This window comes from Lissotriton vulgaris, chromosome 2_1, assembly GCF_964263255.1.
Source record: "Lissotriton vulgaris chromosome 2_1, aLisVul1.2, whole genome shotgun sequence".
NCBI classification, from domain to species: domain Eukaryota; kingdom Metazoa; phylum Chordata; class Amphibia; order Caudata; family Salamandridae; genus Lissotriton; species Lissotriton vulgaris.
The window spans coordinates 1,145,212,007-1,145,234,345 of record NC_141687.1 but is presented as its reverse complement, the minus strand read 5'-3'; the positions used below and the strand labels follow the sequence as shown (position 1 = coordinate 1,145,234,345).

The 22,339-nt window shown below is 42.5% G+C and overlaps 1 protein-coding gene across 2 annotated transcripts in view; it reads left to right on the top strand.

Annotated features, from left to right (window-relative positions):
* Positions 1 to 22,339, top strand: part of NKAIN1 (sodium/potassium transporting ATPase interacting 1) — a 495,005-nt gene that overhangs the window by 434,112 nt on the left and 38,554 nt on the right. The gene's annotated exons all lie outside the window — the stretch shown is intronic.

Below are 22,339 nucleotides of genomic sequence, written 5' to 3'. Positions count from 1 at the left end.
CCGCCCCATGCCCTCAGTCCCCTCCCCAAACTTCGCCACCCCCAACTCCAGTGCTGTTTAATTAGGCGCTGCAGTGCAGGCAGCGAAAAGACTGTTGGGAAAAAAAAGCGGTGCAAAGTTCCCATTCCATTATGTACCCACACAGCGCATATCTTGCCTTGGTCGTTCCCAGGATGCCCTATTTTTCTTTTTTACTTTGTTAATAATTGACTGTGTCGTGTTTGTGTCCCATGTCTCTGACTCCTGCACTGTCACTCACTCTTCGTTGCAACCCTCAAGGCTCTAATTGATTCATTCCTTTTGTGATCTCCTTTAGTGGTGCCTTCTGACTGACAATAAACTGCTTAACTAGACGTAAGGATGCTGATTGGGTGAACCAGTAACCAGTTAATGCAGCAGGAATCACAGTGTTAGTCCTTAAATGCTGTAGCTGGAACAAAACTGACTTTGTGTTGCACACCAGGATTTTACAACAAAGCTAATCACAGATTTCGAGCTTAAGCAGACCCATTAATATTTGTGGAGCTCTAGCCTGCAATATTTTGCATCTGGGTTTCAGAAAAGAAGGGTGACCACCTCCCTCCAAGTTATTATGGCCATTGTTTCCATTCCTGGACTTTTGTGTGATAGCCTAATGCATTCTGGATGTTGTAGTCTTGTTTTGTTTCAATTCCACTACTTACTCTTACAAACTGACAACAATGATTTCTAGTTGAACCTTTCAGGACTGGAGACAGTGTCCTCCATAATGACCAAGAGTGTGTGGTAATCCTGCTACCTCCTGTGCTTCACAGCTGAGAGGATAGTACATATCCGGGCGTGCATGCGCCAATTTTGAGTGCCCTGGAACCAGTAAACAACACAGAGGTAGACTGTTTTATAAAGTGCTCTTTTTTCCCCTTCATGTTGCTGGAGCTAAACGTGCTAAAATTTACAGAAGCAATAGAAACGGTCTTAAAAATATAAAACAGCCTGTTTAACATGAATTGTTGGCACTCAGCCTTCCTGGAATAGTTTTTTCATTTAAAATGTCAACAGCCTGCTTTATAGTTCAATTACAGGAACCCTGGGTACTGGCTGAACCATTCTTCCAAAGGACAGACCCAATTTAATTAAAAATATTGTTTTACGATGCGAGTGATTCTACAATGCTTATAGGAAAGCAGGTCAGCCATTGTCTTGAAGAAAAAACGACTTCAAATATCGATAAAGAAGCATTTGTGAGTAAAACACACCAATCTGTCAGGTAGCCCAATCGATGGGTGATATTTCTGGTTTGCCTTTTTTCCTCTGTGATGTTTGGTAAATAGGGGAACTCAACACCTCTCTAAGGATGTTATTTTATGTTGTGTTACTGGGTTATATAGAGCGCTCGTTCACCAGGAAGGTTTCTTGGCGCTAAGCAACAGAAGACAGCACTCAACATTACAACAACTTAATCATAGGCTTGTCTGAAGAGCTAAGCTTCCGAAATCTCATGTAATGAGAAGTGAATCTAATTCTGGGGAAACAGAATTCCAGATACGAGGGGTAAGAAAAGAAAATCTAGAGCCCCCTAGTCTCTTCTTTTTGAATGGGGTGATCGTAAGGAGATTCCAGTGAGTGCACCTTAGATTGCGATTGAGAGCATACTTTTTATTCAAGAAGATTAAAAAGCAGGGCATTTGTCACAGAGGGATTTGAAGATAATACAGCCTGTCTTGAAGTTGGCTGGTTGTTCAACTGGGAACCAATGGAGCTTTCTCAACATATGGGTGATGTGGCAACATCTAGGTTGTTGAAAAATGAGTGTAGCTGCCTGATTTTGGACCAGCTGAAGTATTTGATTGAGACCTAAGGGGAGACCAAGATAAAGAGAGATGGCATAATCCAACCTGGAAACAGCTAATGCCAAAAGGACCTGGACCAATGCATCAAATGTAAGGAATCACCCCATTTTCTTAATTTTGCATAGCTGTAAAAATCAGGAGGATGTGACCATTCCCAGTTGGTGTTTCATAGACAGGTTCTCATCGGTGAGGACTCCATGACCCTTAACTGAGTTCTTGGGCTTAGGGGGAGTGCCCATTTTTGGGGAACAGAAAGAAGGGTTACTCAGGCCCAACATATTGTGAGTGAAGACAATCTTTGTCTTATCAGAGTTGAGTTTAAGTTGGTTGCTATTCATCCAATCTCGGATGAAAAGCATAGTGTTCCTCAAAAATGTCCATGGTTTCGTAGGAATGGTTGATGGTGAACAAGATCTGCAGATCATCCGCATAATTATCAACTCTGACTTGCCTCTCCTTTAATACCCTGGCTGCGGCCGCGATTCTGTGCCTGTGCAGCACATTCCAATCGTGGGTGCGGTCATGACGGCGGGGAGCCATCATCAGCACACGAGCACTGTGTGCCATGGCGGCTCCCGGCCGTATCAGCATGGAAGGGGTTAAAGAGTGCCCCAATGGGCAAAAGTATGAATCTCAGAGACAGACATCCACCCTCACGACTGCAGTGCCTCCTATGACTTACAAGCTTTAATAGAAAGCATATTTTTAATTTCAAAATCTGACTTTCAGGTTCCAGATCCTTAAATCTCACACCAATTTCATAAACATTATAAACATAACCCGTATCTAGCAAGTGCATATCATGAATTAGGTTTAATTTGTGAAATTGCTCGGTAACAGAAGGCTCGACTGCCTGGAGAATTTCACTGCTGAGACCAAGAGCTGATTTCTTAATGCATGAATTTACCGTAAATATACTGGCACAGGGCTTCATTAAGTGTTTGACACATGCAGGAAGTGGAACCACATGTAGATGCACTTGTGAAACATAAAGGTATGTGTCATGTATTGAATACCTCAGCCATCAACTGAACACATAAATGCCAATCTTCAATATTCTAGGCATCCCTGCAACGTTGGAGATACTTAGATGGAACCGTGTAATGCAAAGCATACATCACAAGAAATCACACATCTCCCTTCTTTATAATCAACAAAATATACACTTAAAAGTACATATGTATACTTATCAAAAAGTAAAAAAATAATAATAAAAATGTCCTATAAACCAATACAGATCAAATATACACACTGATAAATATATTTTTTAAAAACCTGTCCCTTAATCACAGATATAAACATCTAAATAGGCGGGCCGTATACATTATCTGGGACTTTTCTTCACTGACCCCAAATCATCCATCGGTGAAGCTTTATTTTCTTCACATACCTCAAATTCCTCCCCTACATGCTCACTAACATTTTTTCCAACTCCATTAGAATAGAGCATCACCACGTGATTTTTGTTTCACATCCTGCCATCAGCCCTCTTGATGGCATTCTTAAACACTTTTGTGACCTCAATGTGACCTCACAGACATTCCCTTCTCTTCCAAAACTTAATACCCAGACTCCTCCATGTCTGCATCATTGACCAGTCTAGACAGACAATCAGCTGACAGATATCTGACCCCAGGAATATACTCAACACCAAAACAAAATACCTGCAAGGCTATCATCCACCTTGGGATCCTTGATGAAATGGAATCCAAACCTTCCGTCATAAAACTTCCTTTGAAGGTTTATGTAAATGTAAATGTATTGCGACTTATATAGCGCACGTATCACCCGAAGGCATCAAGGCGCTTACCTTGGGAACCCGTCCTGGCTTTACCCTGTGAGATAACCCCTACTGGGCATCCCCAAGGTGAAAGCCAGGCATCCCGCAGCAGGTGGGCCGCCATAGTGGAGATTAAGCAGCTATTGCCCAGAGTTGCAGCGTGGGACCCCATGATAAGAATAGGCACCAAGGCGAGAATTATCAAGTCCGTGGACATTTTTGGGTTCAGGACCCTGCCGCGTCGGGAATTGAACCCTGGTCCCGGGCCAGACCTCTGCATCAGGGTCTGCCGCTCTAATCAGTGAGCCACACTTCTCTTATCATACAAACAAACTTTAAATTTGGTGCCCCAAAATCAAATTCTTGAACTTTCTCATAGCCCAGAATATGGCCAACAATTCTTTTTCAATTACAGAGTAGTTAATTTCTGAACCACGCAAACATCTGGAGCCCCGGGCTATTAAACATTATACTCAATCTCTTTGTTGCAATGTGACAAATATAGACTCCTCACTCAGAACATATGCCTGCAAACTAGATGCACTCTTCAATTCAGTCTTAAGAGCTTCAGACACCTCCTGACATTGTTAAATACACCTGAATTCAACATTCTTCCCCACAAGAGATCCCAAAAGTATAGATTTGTCAGCATAGTTCTTTATACATTACAATAATATTTAACCATTCCCAAAAATGAAACTACCTCTTCCTTTGAGCAAGGTTCTTTCAACCCTACAACTGTTTCACCAATTCTTTTTTCGGCGTAACATCCTTCTCAGAAACATTTCCAGGTTCCAAAATTGCCATGTTTCTAATAACTTTTTGTACAAACAAGGGGTTGAGCGTATACCAGGGTCCAAACTAGGCCACAATATAACTTGAACCATACATAAGTGGTTTGGACGTGCTTACGTACATGATATAATCATCAACAACCACCTTGACGTCTAAAGTGGTTATGGTGCTTTATTTTCACCATTTGTTATTTGATTTATTTTAAGAGGAAATGCAATCAACATTCAATTCATGTCATTGGAGAAAAACACAATGCATTATGCGGTTCAGTATAAACTTTGTGACAAAACATTAGACAAACTACGAAGACTGCAAAAGCAAATAAATGCATACAATTACTACTAAACATACAAAAAACAGACGACGGACCAGTCCTCAATGACAAGGCAGTGCAATGATTATTCAGCCCATTCAGCTAGTAGTTGCCACTTATAGTTTATGAAAGTGTACTTTAGACATACAGGACATTTTGCCTGCTGTAATCTTTGTGTGGTCTAGCTGTAATCGGCATGCTGCAGTGTTCAAAAACGTAATAATCATTGCTCACATGCTACAATGCATAGTATTATTTTCCACGGTAAGACTGGAAAGATGAAACCAAGAATTGAAATGTGAAAAACTTACTTGATGATCCAGTTGTTTCCTGCATTTTTGTTGCTAGAACAGGAAATCAGTTAATATAAAAAATCATATTTGTTTTCTCATTTTTTATATGAGGGGAGGCAGCTTGCAGTCTAAGTGCTGCAAAGCAATGGAAAAAATTGCATTTAAGATTTGACGTTGTTACTTGGATTAATTGTAGAAATCAGTGCCTCACAGAGACGGCCGAGAGCAATGTAGCTTGGCTTATGGAGAGCTCATGACAGATACGCTCACAGTAGAAAGTACAATCATCAGACTTTTCATATTATATTTAATGTATGGACCTGGCCTCAGAAACTGTAAAGAATCAGCAGTGTCTAAAAATTGACATGATCCACAATTGCAGGGCTCTGATGATGCAAAATCCCAAGAACGCAATAGCCAGGGAGACCACAAAAAAGTGAGGGTTGGCTCAAAATCCACTCAAACCAATGAATTGGAATTCACAATGAAGGAGTTTGACAAATGCCCATCCATGGATAAACATGCATAAGCAAAGACATCACAACAGGCAAAAACACCCAGTACTGGAAAGGACTCCAGAATGAAAAATCTATCTTGAAAGACTTTAGTTTTTTTTTCAAAACCAAGCTTGACTATAGCTGTGAAAGTACATTGTGGCTTTGTCTCCATAACTGCGAACATCCAGGTGCAACATGATGACGCTGATGACATTATTCAAACGTTGTGTGCCTGGAACATATTGAGCCTGAATGAGTCTTGGAGTAGGCACTTATATGTTCAGAAATCTCTGTAGATGACTTTTGAGGAGGCAATTGAAGTGCCATTCACCTTCTTAAGCTCAATATTACAAAAAGTCAGTGGAGGAAGTCGCATATTATATATCCCAAAAGTACAAGAACCTTTACAAACACTGGAGTATTCTATACAGATCACACCCAAAAGGAGATTTGAAGCAAGTATATCTGTTTTGAAACATGTTAAATAGTAATCTTGGGTCTGTCTACAAGTAGATCAGTATTCTCAAGCAGAGGAGAAGAGTTTATCGAAAGGTTATATAGCTGATCACACAAATGGAGAACAAGGGCTGCTGGCAGCTTTATTACCTGCCAGCCAAAATACCTCTGATGCTGTATTAGCATATGGTAAGTTGCAGATTTAAGATTATGAGGAAGGGAACTATCTCCTCAGACAACTCAAAGCTGCCATGATGTAAGATGAAATATTGTCCCCACTACGAACAGTGCCGTAAAGCAAACCAGAGATATTATTGTGATGCCTGCCTTCACTACACCTTGATGTATCCAGGCGAACCATATCCTAGACTCCACACAGTTTGGGTTTAGACCTGGACATAGCACTGAAACTGACCTGATCAAGGCTACGATGAGCTAAGGGCCACTCTAAGCAAGAGAGGCACTGCAGCCCTCATTCTTCTTGACTTATCGGTGGCCTTTAATACGTCGACCACACTGTCTTTATCAACCGCCTTGAGGCACTAGGTATAACAAAAAAAGGCTCTAGCACTACTGAACTCCTTTTCTGAAAGGAAGAGAACATACAGTGTTGTTGGATCATTTCACTTCTAAACCATTCTCTCTTTCTTGTGGGGGTCCCGCAAAGGACCCCACTCAGCTCTACACTGTTCTACTTATATGTCACAGAACTAGCATCGCCAATTCGATACTTTGGTTTTTCCCTCACTTCTTATGCAGAAATAGGCCCATCCCTAGTCACAAAAGCCAAAAATCATCTTGGTGTAATAATCGATCACAAGCTGAATTTTAGCAAACAAATTAATTCTGGAATCTCTTCCTCCTTCAATATCCTGAGGATAATCAAGAAAATCCTCTTATTCATTCCACGTAACACCAAGAAAACAGTAATCACATCGCTAGTGTTTGCTAAAATTGATTACTGTAATGGTTTGTACTTGAATTTACAAGACCAATATCTTAATAAATTGCAGACTCTGCAAAATACGGCAGCCAGATAGCTCAAGGTTTTCCAAAATTGCAATCACTCGCACAATCAATCAAGGGGCTCCACTGGCTGATTATCAGGAACCTCATTAAAATCAAGGTGCTGTGCCTAACCGACTAGGCCTTGCATTACACTGGCCCGCGTACTTAAAATATGCACTCACAAGTTATGAACCCTGCAGAAATCTGGGATCTAGGGGCGCAAAGAAAGTTATGCCCTCCAGATTTAAAAAACTGAAATGGGGTGGAAGCAGCTTTGTTACAGGAGCTACCAAGCACTGGAATCTCCTTTCCTCTTACATCTGGGCTTCCCCCTCGATGCTTGCCTTCAAAAAGCTCCTAAATATTTGACTTTTTAATAATTAAAGGTAGCTACAGCTCCCCCAGTTGTGTGCCCAGACACCCCAGGGTAGGTGTGAGCTTTACACATTTTTTAACATAGCATGTAGAGCCTGCATGTCTGTCTGGAATTCTGAAACCCGTGGCCAGTCATGCCTCGTGAATGTAGTTCAGCTTTGGCTATCTGCTGTCTCTGTTTGTTCCAGGTAGGTCTCTTTATTAATGCTAACATCCGTCCCACTTTTTTCTGCAATCACTCGTTGCCATGCTATTGAGAAGTTATTTCTAATGATCTAACAAGTGTCCTATTTCATTTGACTGGCTCCTGCCATATCTCACAGCGTTACACAGATAGTGTTACCCATGATTTGTGCCATAGTTTTTTATACCCAGCGCCATGACGTCATTTGGTATATGTGTGCTTTATAAATTTGTTTTCATTTCCGTTCAACTAAGCAAGTTTTATAGATTGTTAATTTCCTCATCAGCTCGACTTAATCTTCCGGTGAATAGATTTGTTTCTGATATTAGAAAGTGGTTGCCTAGAAGTTGACTCTCACATTTGTGTATCCTTACTTAGAGGACTGGCTAAGAATGAGGAGCTCACTAACTAAATTCCCCTGCCATACTCAAAGGACAGAGGGTTGCATTAACAAGGAACATTGCAAGTCTATATGTGGTGCCTCTCACCACACCACAACACACAACTCCATTCTTGATGTCTCATCATTGCCCATCTATTCAGACACTTTCATCCCAATAAGTTCCAGACAATAATCAAATACCACTCATACCGCCATCTTTTGACTCCAAACACAACTACGTAATCTTTGCCGCACACCCCCAAATACATAGCCATAAGTTACCCCATTCCCAACCTGCTACCTGCATCCCCAAACATGATGTATACTGAGTCCTGTCTTACGGCAGGCACAGAATGTGTCTTTTTAAGGTCATGCAATGAATTTCGTAGGGATAGAATTGTGCTTAGACTTCTTCCACTTTTCTACTCAATGCAATCAAACCTTTTCTATGGACCTGCCACAAATTTAATAATAGCTATTACTTGTGAATCTAGGAAATTCCAAAATTCAAAATAAGTTAGTTATTAGTTACACTAGTTTTGAAACATAGCACTTTTTTTTAGATTTACATGGATGATCCCCAGCATGATTCTAAAAAGTTTGTAAGAAGAGATCTTGTCAATGCCTGACAACTAAACAAGAACTGTGAAGCCCAGTTCAAGGGTTCCTGAGTTTCATGTCTGAGTATTAGATGTTGATTACAGACAGTCATTCTACTACTGTTACAGGGAATAAATAACAAAAAATTGAAAACAAGTATGGGTTCAACCACAAAGTGTTACAAAATGCACTGGAAGTTTCTAGTAAAAATACTTCACAATAATATGTATACTAATACTTTGGTGCGTATACGAGGGTCTCGTGTGAAAATGACAGTATGAGTGTGGAAGTCAGACATGCACCTGATGATACCGAAATAAAATCGATCTTCATGGGCACCATCCCATCCGCACCTTTCTGGAACACTGATTAATCACTGTTCCTCCATCACTGCTTGAAAGGAGTCAGTTACTTTCCCATCCGCCCCGGGGGTTGGTTCGCATGCTACTTTGTACTTCCACTCACGTTTAATCTCGTTATAGTTAATTGGGTATTACAAAGTCAGGTTTCATTTTGCAGGGTAACATTGAGCATTGTGCAGGCCCTGTTTGCTATCATGTACCATCCCTCTCTCCATGCTTTGCTTTAATACGCACCATATGCAATTTGTCATATCTGATATTTTGGAAATTAGACATCAGTACAGCATGAGCAAGTGTCTTATTGACAGTGTCAAAGGTCTTTAAAACAGCAAAATCCTTGTAGCCTAGCATTTGCTGTCTGGTCAAAATAGGAGGAACTTCAAGGCTGACATTTTTCTTTCATGTTGGCATATTATAGGCTCTATATGGTCTCTTTCACTCATTCGCTCAGCATAAAGGATCCTTCTTTCTCAGTCAGGGAATAGAGTAATCTGTGGCATGTTGGCAACATTTTTATCGTGTTTCTGCTATAAACCACCCTCCTCTTCTGCAGGATTGTATATGCATCTACCACCTCTTGTGGTGGGTTGTCCACTTAGGGGAATGGGCATTGCATAGTCCACTTTTTGCCGGGGGATGGCCCACACACGACCACTTCTTTGCGAGATGTTCCGTGCATTCACCACCTATTTATTTGGGGACTTTTTGTGCATTGCCTATAAACTGTCAGTTACTGCAGAGTGCAAGATAGAGCAATATTTGGTCAGAATGAAAGTAAATGAGGGAGAGGTGTCCGTTCAGGTAGGGTAGATGTGCCCGATGTTCGGTCCAAGCGTGGCAATTTCATTAGAGTGAGAGTTTAAGTAGTTCAGTTTGAATGAGTTTCCTGAAGTGTTTCTATTTGGGTTCTGACCTCAAGGAGGAGGCTGTGGGTGTTGTAAGAGCAACATCCCCAGTCTTAGTCCTTACTTGCTCACGGTTCTTCCACTGTATTTCATTCTTCTGAGCGACCATTGCTGGATCAGATTGGCAGCCAATGAGAAGAGGTTTGTGTGGCCCATCCAGAGAACCATGATTTTGATTCTGGATTCAGCCGATAGCCAGTAGGGGATGCTTGGTTCTGTAGTTTTGGTGTGACCTGGCAATTAGTGTTTTGGGGAGGACATTTGTAGATGATAGCCCAGGTAAGAGATGACGAGGTCTCTTGTCAGTTCCGCAGTTTAGAGTAGTGGGATGAGTTTATGAAGTGGTGCGAGCCTGGGGCTAATCACTTTGACTATTGCATTGATTTGTGGAATTAAAAGACTGTTCTGTATCAGAGTATACACGTGCTCCTAGCTTTTAGAGTGATGGGCAAAGGGCCATATTCCAAACATCGTCCACCACTGCTTGAAGCTGGTCTGTAAATGTACCCCCTTTTCTAGAGGCTGGTCCACCTATTCATTACCTGTGTTGAATGCTTTCTGCTTCCTCACCCTTGACCTATGTTATGTTATGTTATGCTATGCTATGTTGTGCTAGGCTATTGTATGTCATGTTATGTCATAGTATGTTGTTGGTATTTATGGAGCACACAAACAATAACCCTCTTGTGGAGAGCATTAACACAACTCAGTGAAAGACATATTGAATTATTGAGTAAAAAGCCAGGTGGTCAGTTCTTTCTTGAAAAAGAGGAGACAAACATGATCACAGAGAGAACAGAAAAGAGTTCCACACTTTAGCAGTGTCGATGGAGAATACCCTATAACCATAAAACACCTATTTGGACCAGGAAACCGACAGAAGGAACAAGTTGGTTGCATGCAAATTTCTAGAGGAATCGGTGGCCAAAATGTAGGAGTTGTTCCATGACTAGTCTCATACACAATGGACATAGATTTGAAGATGACCCTGTTGCGAATGAATAGCCAATGAATTGATCTCAAAATCGGAGGAATGAGGCCCTGTCTGGAACAAGAGGAAAGAAGACGTGCCCTAAACTTTACACAAGCTGGAGGCTGTGAAATAGTTTGGGAGAAGATGCCAAACATATTGAATTAGCATAAACTAGTTGTAACTGCATCAATGCATTGATGATGGGTATGTACATCAGCATATAGACAAGGAAGGCTTTGTTTCCCATATTTTTAAAATAAAAAGCAAGTGATGGTCACCTTTGGGGCCTTAAGCTCCTTATAAAGAGAGGAATCAAACATGGATGTCTACGCTTTATATGGGAATGGCAGGGGCTCTGTGAGGGCATCTTACCCTAGGCTGGAATTTTTGGGCCACTAGGATAAGGCAACAAGGTCAAGAAAAACTTCAGTGTTCTGTAGATTAGGTTTCAGAAAAGTCTGGTACATCCACCATCAGGTGATGGGCAAGCACTGTTTCATTTTTATTGTGCCTGGATTTAGACTTTTTGATGGCCCAAGATGGTAAAAATAAACTATGTGTTGTCTGTGTACGTATATAACTGTGCCTCATAATGATAAAGTAGCATAGCTATGGTTTGCATTTAAAATTTGAAGAGAGCAACGTGACGGACTCTGAAGGACACTCCAGTTTACTTGCTTTGGCTTAGTTCTGAAGGGAAGAAGAAAGACTGATCGCACTTAGTTGGACTGAATAGATTGAATCCAATATAATACCTGGCCTGAAATACCAGTCTGATGGTCGTTGTGTCGAACGCAACGAAGACATCCAGAGGATTGATGGTGCTGATACCACAGTTATGTGCCAGCTTCCGGAGAGCATCTAACGCTGAAAGTACCACGGACCTGTACTGTGGATAGACTTGAAAAGGTCTGAAGGAATCAAGCAATTCATTTTGTTTGACATATTTGTGAAATTTGGCAAAACACGTTTTTTCTGTTATTTAGAAAAAGAGATAAGGTAAAAGAGAACTGGGTTGAGAATTAGAGGGGTTGTCAATACATAAAGAAGGCTTTGTCAGCTTCTTGTGACTACTCCCTCCTTCCATTATGGGGGAACCAGTCCTTGAGATTGAGAACAGTTAAACTGCTATTACAAATCCTTCTTCAGAAAGAGTTTGAGATGTTGCATCTGGTTGCCTAGTGAAGATCATTTGGCCAGCCGATGAACAGCTGTGCATAGTGATGTCAGTTACCTGCTCACTGGAGATACAATGAAAACATATACATTAGGTGATGGGTTCAATGGGAGAGATAGGTAGTTCGCAATTGCTAGGGTGTGCAGTGCTTTCACTTCAAAATAACTTATTATGATGTTGGCATTCCTTTTCTGGGAAAATGATAAAGGCATACCACAAAAGTCTTTGGCGTGGTGCATAACAAAATGCACATAACAAGAGGACTGCAGCTCAGAGGTAATCCAAAGGAGCATTTGGAGAGATTTGGGGCAGAGGAAATACCCTGAGAAAAACATGACATGACCACATATGAAGGTAGTAATGATATACTGACACACGGGACTACCAGGGCACTTAGCCTCAAATATAAAATAAAATAATATATATTAAAAAACACGGAATGTAAAGCAGTTTATAGCCCCGGAAAAAAGAATAAATACCAGGAGGTTGGGTTTAAGCACTTAGTTGCCCCAACAGATTATAGGCATCAGAGAGTCCAGTGAGAGAAAATAAATTTGGATTGGTGCTATACAATCCAATGGGAAGGTCTCTAAATTGATATCAGTAGTGCGGTATAAAACTTTGACCTCTATCAATTTAGAGTATCATAGCTACATTACATTGAGACTTAGTTATGATATTTTGAACTAAAAGACTATGTGATGTACGCAGCGTTATAAATAATTATGTGAATTGAATCACAATCTAAACATATACGGTTGTGTAACAATCAGGAAACAGTATAGCTAGAATATACCACTTGATATTGTTGATATACGGATCTATACAAAGTAATTGGTTTGTTCTGTTATTTGGTTGAACTACCATTCCCAACAGTGCCTCTTAGTGGATAATGTGGGAGAGAGGTACTTAGGATGGAAAGTAATGAAAAACTAAATCGTATACCGCATCAAGACCAGTTTGGTTGAAACACGTTGATGGGAGTGTAAAGACTGTTGCTTTTGGACTCAATAAACGATTTGGAATTTTCCCCTGCAAGTGCAGCGTTATTCTCTTCTTGATGTATATATATATATATTCAATGAAAAAACCATTGGTTTTAGGCCATATATAGTTAGGGATTTGCATTTAGAAAACCTTATTTTACTCGCATGAAACCATTGAAATTCCATATATAGTTATAAGCGCTAACTATATATCGCGCACCCGCAATCCACTGCTGATGATGTCACATATTACATCATTCATGACATGGTTAGTGACATCACTGATGACATCACTGATGACATCTCAAATGACATCACTGATGACATCACTGATTACAACATCCAGTGACTGTATGTTTCTGTAAAGTTAAAATATGTTTTACATATTGATGAATGTGTGGATATATAAGTGTCTGGATGAAGGATTTACTAGGTGCATGACTGACTGATTGAGTGAGTGATTAAATGTGTCTCACTGAGTGCATGGGTTAGTGACTAAACTGTTTTAATTTGTGCATCATTATATCTGTTGTTCTACAAACTGCTGCATATGTTGATCAGTAGCTATATGAGTAACTGTATGGGTTGATTGGTTGCCCAAGTATTTGTATGGGAAACTGAGTGTGTGTGTATGGGTGGCTGGAAGGTGTGTGACTCTGTACATAGATGTGTGAGTAGTTGATTCACTATATGTATAGATTCAAAACTGCATGTGGAAACAGCTGTATGGGCGGTTGACTGTGCATGAGTGTATTAGTGAGTGAATGGATATCTCAGTGCTACATGTCAAATTAAGTACATATGTAAAACACAGTACATGTGAGAGTTGACATCTATAAATAACTGTGCATAAGAGCTAGTGAATGTGTGAGTGGCTGTATGGATCATTGTGAACATGTATCAGAGATTGTATAAGAGAGTAAAGTAAATATGTGTTAGTATATGTTTGAATAAGTAAGGTGTGTATAACTGTATAGTTGAGAAAATGGAGGTGTGATTGATTTTTGGCATAACTGACTAGGTGTGTGAGTAACTCCATGGATGAGTGACTGTCTGTTTACACTGATTGTATCTAAGGTTATATTAGAGTCTGAAGAGGTTCATGGTATTATCACATGAATGATATCATCAGTGATGTGATCAGTCATGTCAAATGAGATGTTATCAGTGATGTCATCAGTGATGTCATTTGAGATGTCATCAGTGATGTCATCAGTGATGTCACTAACCATGTCATGAATGATGTAATATGTGACATCATCAGCAGTGGATTGCGGGTGCGCGATATATAGTTAGCGCTTATAACTATATATGGAATTTCAATGGTTTTATGCGAGTAAAATAAGGTTTTCTAAATGCAAATCCCTAACTATATATGGCCTAAAACCAATGGTTTTTTCATTGAATATTCAAGGTTTTGTAAATGCAAATTCCTAACTATATATCGAGTATAACCTATGGTTTTTTCTGTGAATTTCAATGGTTTTTTAATAGCAAACATCAAAAGCTGTCAAATGTCAAGTACGTGATAGGTAAAAACGTTTTCGTGTTTATGCACGCTGATGTGCTTTGAACGCTGCCCCCCCCCCCACTCCCCTCTTTTCTCTTAGTAGTACTCTCTCTTTGCAGATAGTGAACGGTAGTTACCGCAGACCTTTACCCCTGTTGTAATCCGTCGTACCTGCTTGTCTCTCCATTTGATTGATTATTATCCAAGCATTTACTGTTTTACAATTGGTTCTCTTTGGATCATTCTCTATTTACAAACAAGCACAAAGTCGCAATACTCTGTTTAGTCTTTGCAGATAGTGAAAAATCGTGTAAAAAAATAAAAGTAATCGAGCAAAATCAGTAGACCACTAATTCGATCTCTTTTTAACCTCGGTAAAATACAAACATTAGGAATAACCCTTCATGAGAAATACGAAAATAGTGAAATGAATTGAGCTCCACACCATGAGGGCTGCAAAACAGCTCGACTCCGCCACCCACACCGCCAAAAATAACGGCAAACCCTATGCAAATATTATAAATATACACAACACACCACCAAAGAAACAGAATAAAACATTTTATTAAATAACTATTTACATAACTATTTTATACTTTTTATTGCCCGATCCGGCTAGCTCAATCGATCGAGCATGAAAGTCATGCACTGATAACAAGCGTTGAGAGTTTGTAGAATGATGTCTTCAGATTTTCCACATACAGTGTAGTGGCGCGAACTGGCAGGGGGCGTTTGGATTCTACCCCTTCTCCAAATAAGATTTTCATACGTGAATGTTCGTTCATGCTTTTTGTCCCAGAGTTGCTTCCATGTCACTGCCTTACATAAATGGCATAAGTCCTGGTTATTGAGTGCCATACTTCAGAGTTCTAAGCAGTTCTTGTAACACTGTTTAAACCTTATTTGCACCTGCTGCAGCTTCACTATTCAAAGTAGTGGGGTCCATTTGTGGACCTGACTGCATTGGAAAACAATGTGATACGGTGCCTCCCTAAACCGCTTGACGGAGGCTCCCGAGGGGCGGTGAGATGGCGCGGACTGAGAGGGGGCGCTTGGCTCCTGCCCCCTCCCCAAGTCGTGTTGCCCTGGTGAGGCCTGAGATCGCCCCCGGCATAGGTGGCCGGCTCCCGGGGTCCGGCGGAATTTTTTCCCTTTTGAAGAATCTTTCATTCTGGACCTTGTCCCACAATCCGTTTCACCTGAAGACACGCTGTCGCAGGGCGCCCCTTTACCGTTTTAGTTGCCATTCCGCCCGCTTTTGGTACTCTGTGCCTCTTCCGCCATTCAGCTCTTTACCGCTCGCTCTTGCGACTACAACGTCTCGCTCACCATGTAGTTGAGGTGCTCCCGCTCTTAAGATTTGACCGAACTTTTTGGACTGCTGAAAGCGGTGGAATTCCGACCGCTGGTTGGTGGAGACATTTTGACTATATTCTGCACCTGCATTGTCGCGTAATGCGTCATATGACGCGACGCGTTAGCGCACCCGGATGTGCTCCGGTGCGCAAGGCGCAGCTTCCCGGAAACGATCCAGAGCGCGCCGCGCAGCGCGTAACGTAAGCATAACAGGTCATGTGACTTGTTAATAAAACTTTTCATTGGTTCATTTTACTTTTCTTTTCCTAATTATGTAAGACTAGGTCATGTGACCTAAAAATAACACTTTTCATTGGATTAAAACATTTTTTTTCCCCAAACGATAAAAGCCCCACCTTGTTTCTGGATGTTTCAGACTGAAGCTGGCGTCACCATGAGAGCACCACCATCTCGTAGCTCCGTCGTGGCCATTCCGCAAGCAATCATGGCAGCCGCTCCCCACCGGAAGCCTGCGGGAGTCGAGGGCCCCCAAGACTTTTGTACAATCTTCAAGGCTGAGGGGACGCTTTCGAGAATGGAACCCAAGCCCTGGCAGACAAGCGACCGAGTTCCAAGGTGTCCCAGGGCCATTTTACTGGACCAGGCCCAAATCCGAAGAGCCGGCCGCCATTTTAAGAGTCCTGTGGAAGCCGCCTACCGCTGCACCGCAAGAGTGGGAGCAACTCAACTACATGGTGAGCGAGACGCTGTAGCCGTAAGAGCGGGCGGTAAACAGCTGAATGGCGGATGAGGCACAGTGTAGCAAAAGCGGGCGGAATGGCGACTGAAACGATAAAGGGGCGCCCCACTACAGCAGACAAGCCTCCGCCATGTGCTTCAAAACTGCATATGTATCTCGTGATATCAAGGTTGGGCAACCAGTACAGAACAAGCAGTTACGAGTCCCATTTACACCGGCGCCATTTTGGGCGCGGCCGGGCAGGTCCAGGATCTACTGAAACATAAAAAATGAGGCTGACGTCTCTGAAGCAGTTCACGAACAGCAGGACATAGCAAATAAACATGAACTCTCTAAAGCTGTTAACTCACTGCAGAACAAAACAAGTGAACCTGAAACCTCTGGAATAATTGTCGCTCAAAAGAACAACACACAAAACTCTGTAGAGCCTGAAGAAAAAAAACCAGAAGGGCACTGTAGTTTCAGACACACTTAACACTAATGACGAAACAAAGATATCGTCTGTTTATAAAGCAGTTATCATCTTGACAGAATTGACAAAGAAGTGTACAGACACCAATGCATCAGCATTCTCGGAGATAACATCTTAAGGAACAAAGAAAGACCTGTTCACTCTTGACACCCCAGGTGCTGTGTATATTGCACTATAGTGCTGCATCGACAAAACGGGCAACCCTATTGATGTGGATTTTTCATTATTGATTATTGTAAAGAAATGGCGACTCCCCCCTTTAGCAGATTAGCTAAATGTTTGCGTAATTTAGACATAAAAGTTATATTATTGTTGTTGTTGTTGTTATCGTTATAGTTCTGGTTAATTTAAAAAAATGGTTAAATATATTTACAGTTTTTGTTGCGTTCGTTATATTTAAATATTAATAAAGTTTTAAAATGTAACTGTCTTGGAGTACTATATTTTTTTAAAAAATCGGGTGAATGGGGCCTTGAATCGGGTTATTGTCATGTGTGGGCTTTGCAAGTGTACTGCTACAAGATCGGACATTTCAAACTCAAATGCACGTTCATTTTCTTACCTTTCCGAAACATGGAGCGCAATAGCAGGCAGAGAAAGGGTGATGCACGTGTTGAACACTGCCTGGCCTGCAAATTGTGCCAGTGCCCCCCCCGCCCCGAGTACTTCACAAATCTTTAAAAGACCATGCGCTTGTTCAATGGGAAGTGGATAACATGGCTAAGAGCATTTGCTGTCTAATGCATGAATATCGCTGACTTCTCAGCGATATTCATGCATTGCGGCCGTTTTTTATCGCATTTGCGATAAACCTTGCTAATAGCAAGGTTTATGTGCGATAAAATTCGCCGAAGTGCGGCGATAATTATTGTCTCTAAACAAGTTAGAGACAAAAATTACCGCTAGTTGTTGGTAATATGCCCCCGCATTTTTCCTTGCAGGAATCGAGAAGCGAAAGACTAGCACTGAAATCAGTAGTCTCACACCTGAATCGGGAGGGTTGGCATGTCTGGATACTCTACAGCTGGAGCCATACACTACATCCGCAGGGCTAGGTGATAGCCTAGGTCCGGCCTGGACAATCGGACACAGAGGAAGAGAAGTGTCAGAGGGTGCGGTAGTGAATAGGGTGAAAGGGAGGTGTCGAACGGGCACAGGGTGTGATTCTCAGAGAAGAGCAGCGCAGATGGGGGAAGTATATGGCCCATGCATGAGAGAGAGAGAGCGGGGGTGACCATTGCGTGGGGGAGATGCGTGCGAGGGTGGGGAGCCATGCTGAGAATCGGCGGCGTGCAGAGAGTGGCCCTGGTCAAGGCATCTAAAATAGCTGCCGTGCACGACAAAATTGTGGCATTGGACAAAAACGCAAGATGGCGCAGACAATGTTTATCAATAAGGATTCATTTATAACAAAATATTTACTCGCAGTGACAAAATGGTGTTCAACACTTCCTGATTTCCATCGAATCGAACGTTAACAAACGTCACGCAGCAAAAAAAAAAAAAAAAAAAAACCACGCACAGAGCGGTTTTTAGCCATGTTATCCAATGGAAGGTGGATAACATGGCTAAGAGCATTTGCTGGATAATGCATGAATATCGCTGACTTTTCAGCGATATTCATGCATTGTGGCCGATGTGCGGCGATAATTTTTGACTCTAAACAATTAAAACGAAGCACAAAATGGCGAATTCCCGTTTCGCTACCAGTTTGCGGCCCAGTTCGCGGCCCGAGAAGCGCTTCTACCGTGAAAAATAATTTTTTTTTTATTTTCCCCACGGGACCCTTTAATAACCCCAACAACAATCCTAGGGGGTCAAGAGGGGTATACCTTGCACCCTTTCAATAAATTCCCCCTTCGTTTTTCACCTCTTCTCTCTCGATCCTACCGAGAGATAAGATGGCGGCCGCTCCGGACTGTTTAGAATGTTGACAGACACCGGAGAGCCAATCAGCTTTCTGCGCGCAAAGTTCCGTTTCGCGAAAAGTAAGCGGACCGGATCGCTGCCCGGAGCGCTGTTACAGATATATATCTTGGTTTGAACGTTAATTTCTCAAAAACTACTGGAGCACATATATTGAGACCTAGCAAAGGCACATCGGGCTAACAGTCCCTACAATTTTGCCAAGTTTCGTGCAAATCCATTCAGCCGTTCGAGCTAAAAGTGAGTCCAACCGCCCTATGGAAAAATGAATGGAAAAAACGCGTTTTGGGACCCCCCTTTTTTCTCAGCCCCCCCTTGACGAAACTCCACCAAATTTTCAGGGGCTGCTCAGAAACAAAATGTGCCATTTTCCTGAAAATTTCAGCCGATTCCGTCCTCAAACGCCAAAGTTATTAGGCATAGAATTTTCAGAAATCCCATAGGGAATTAATCCTAACTATATATACCTACTGGCTATTGCCAGTAGGTAATATATATATATATATATATATATATATATATATATATATATATATATATATATATATATATATATATATATATATATATATACATACACATGTACAGGGAGGAAAAAAAAATATATATATATATTCACCGAAAAAATACCAGTTATAGTTCAGTAACAGCGTAACATTTTAAGCTAAAAAAAACTTGAAATTCACCAGTTATAGTTATCTTGAGTAACTGTAACTCATGCCCTAAGGCAACTATAACTCGTGCAACCACCATACATAGTTTTCTCATCAATAATTGTGTGATGTTATATGTGGGGTAATTAGCAGTGCATGGCGAGGGCACGAGTTATAGTTACCTTAGGGTGCGAGTTATAGTTACTTGCTGTAGCTATATCTGTTGAATTTCAGTGGATTTTAGAGTTTAAAACCTTGTGTTGTTATTGAACATTTCACCCTACCATAATTTTACTTTAACGTTTGTTTTTTCAGTGAATGTCTAGGTTTTATTTAACGTAAAGTAATATTTGACTACCATATGCAAACCCAGCCCCCAGAAGCAGAGCACGGTTGCAGGCTGGCTGCATGGCCTGGCCGCCCTACATGCATCCAACCTCATGCTTCGCACGGCCTGTGGGCAACCGCTGTAAAGGCAACCAGTCCCACAATGCACAGGGCCTTGGTCATGCACGGCGGGGGTTGGCCACAGGATCTGGCCTGCGCCCAGGCCCTGCAACCATCCCCCCACATGAAGTCAACCCCACAAAGGTAGGCAACTAAACTCTGCATATAGCCTTGGACCGTGTGCGGCCACAGGCAGGCCCTATGGCCAACCCCTTCGCATGCAGCCAGCCCCACGCTGGTGGGGGTGTGGCCACAAGGCCCCAGGCCATGCCTTATGCCCAACCCCATAAAGACAGCCAAACCCACACTGTGCAGGGCTTCTGGTTGTGTGCTGTGGCGGGTTGGCTGTAAGGCTTGCAGCCAACTCCACGCTGAGCACAGCCATTGGTCAGCCAACTCCACATTGAGCACAGCCTTCGGTCATGAACAGTGGGGGGTTGCCCACAAGGCCTGGCCTGCATCGAGGCCCTGTTGCCAACCCCCATGAAGGCACCAGCCCCACACCGTGCAAGGCCTTTGGCCGTGCACAGCGAGAGGTTGCCATAGGGCTTGGCCCCGGGGACACCATCCCCTACAGCCATAAACATATATTAAAGGGATGAGGCCTCGTGGACCCCCCCCTCCCTGAGCCTTATTAAGCCCTAGGGTTATCCCTTGGCCTTTTTTTTAATTGCGGGGGAGGGGGGCCGCATGGCCTCCCTCCCCAAGCATTATTAGGCCGTGGGGACCTCCATCCCCCAGGGCTGTTTTCTTTAATTAAAGTGGATGGGGGTCACAGGGCCCTCCATCCCAAGCCTTATTAGCCCTGGAAAACTCATCCCCCTGGGCTGTTTAAAAAAAATTAAAGACAAGGGGCCACACAGCCTCCCTCCCCGAGTGCTGTTAGGCCCTGGCGTCTCCATCCCCCTAGGGTCATTACTAAAATGAAAGGGGAGTGGGTAGCATGGCCTCCCTCCAGAGCTGTTATTGGCCTTGGGGACCCCAACCCCCGGGGCACTTCTTACTTAAAGGCGGGGTTCCATGTGCCCACTCAGGGCACCCACCTTATATTCGTTGGGAGCTGCGGGGAGCCCCCTAGTTCTGCTACCCCATCTGGCTCCCCTGAAGCAGCGGAATCCAGCATTGCTTCTACCAGGAGGGAGAGGTTACCAATGCTGCTCATTCCAGGCAGGAGCTATATTTTGGTCTGTTTACCAACAGATCAAAATTCGTCTACCAGCCGGTGGGAGCTGCTACTGCGTGGCAGGAGTTTTGAGGTTGCCCTGCTTGCGCCGGTGCAGGCAGGGAAACAGCTATGTCTCGGGCACGAGCTCCCTAGGACATAGCTAGTGAGCCGGACCCGGAATGGGGTCTCCGGGGTCATTAAGGGCACAGGGAGGGGTGCTGCATGCCCCTACTCTCTTTAAAAAAATGCAGTGGTTACAGAGAACGGGGTAACCGTTGCCTTTAGAGGCTTGGGCATGGGGGATGTGAAGCCCCCTCCTCGTAAACAATTTTTTCAGACCCCAGGGGATGGGGTCACCGAGGCTCAAAGCAGCCTGGGGTGGGGGCTGCCCGCCCTCTCCTCCTCAAAAAGACATGTGGTCCCAGGGGATGGGTTTTTCAAGCAACAGCGGTCCCATGCATTGATAGATACAAGAAAAATATATATAGACACCCTGGAACTATATTGAGTAACGTGATTTGTCCAGCCGGACAGGGATCACAAATTTTTACTTATATAAGGATTCAACAAGGTAATACCTTACATTCAAAAGAGTGAGACACAAGCCTGTGCCCTCACGCTTACAAATTGGCAAAGTGAAAGGATAGAAAAAGGCAGAAGGGAGAGAATTTTTAGGCAAAGAGTGAACGATTTCTGAAAATTAAAGAATGACAGAAATTCAATTACACCATTATACGCATAGCACATTCGGTATACATTCAAATATATGGTGTTTCAACAAGTCAACGGCGTTTCGATCCCTTAAACACAATAGATGGGATCATCATCAGGACAATCATTGAAGCCTAAAGAGTTTTTTATACAATAGCCTAAGGAGAAGGAAGGAAAAATTGAGAATATCAACAAGAGAGAGTATCACAGCAAAAATGTGAGTGACATTCAGTGAATGTGAGTAAAAGTTCCATAAGGGAAACGATGAGCTAGACACATACGTAATCCTGTCAGTGAAATTCATGTGAAGGTATGGCGAGTGTCTATGAGAATAAAAACATCAACCGTCACATGCAACACCGGCGTGCACAATTCGTCACGAAATCGCGCGAGGATTTGCAGTATTGGTGAAAAGGCGGACAGTGGGCTAAGAGTGAACAATGAAGACTAAATGATCGACAAGGTGGTCATTATAAGTGCAACT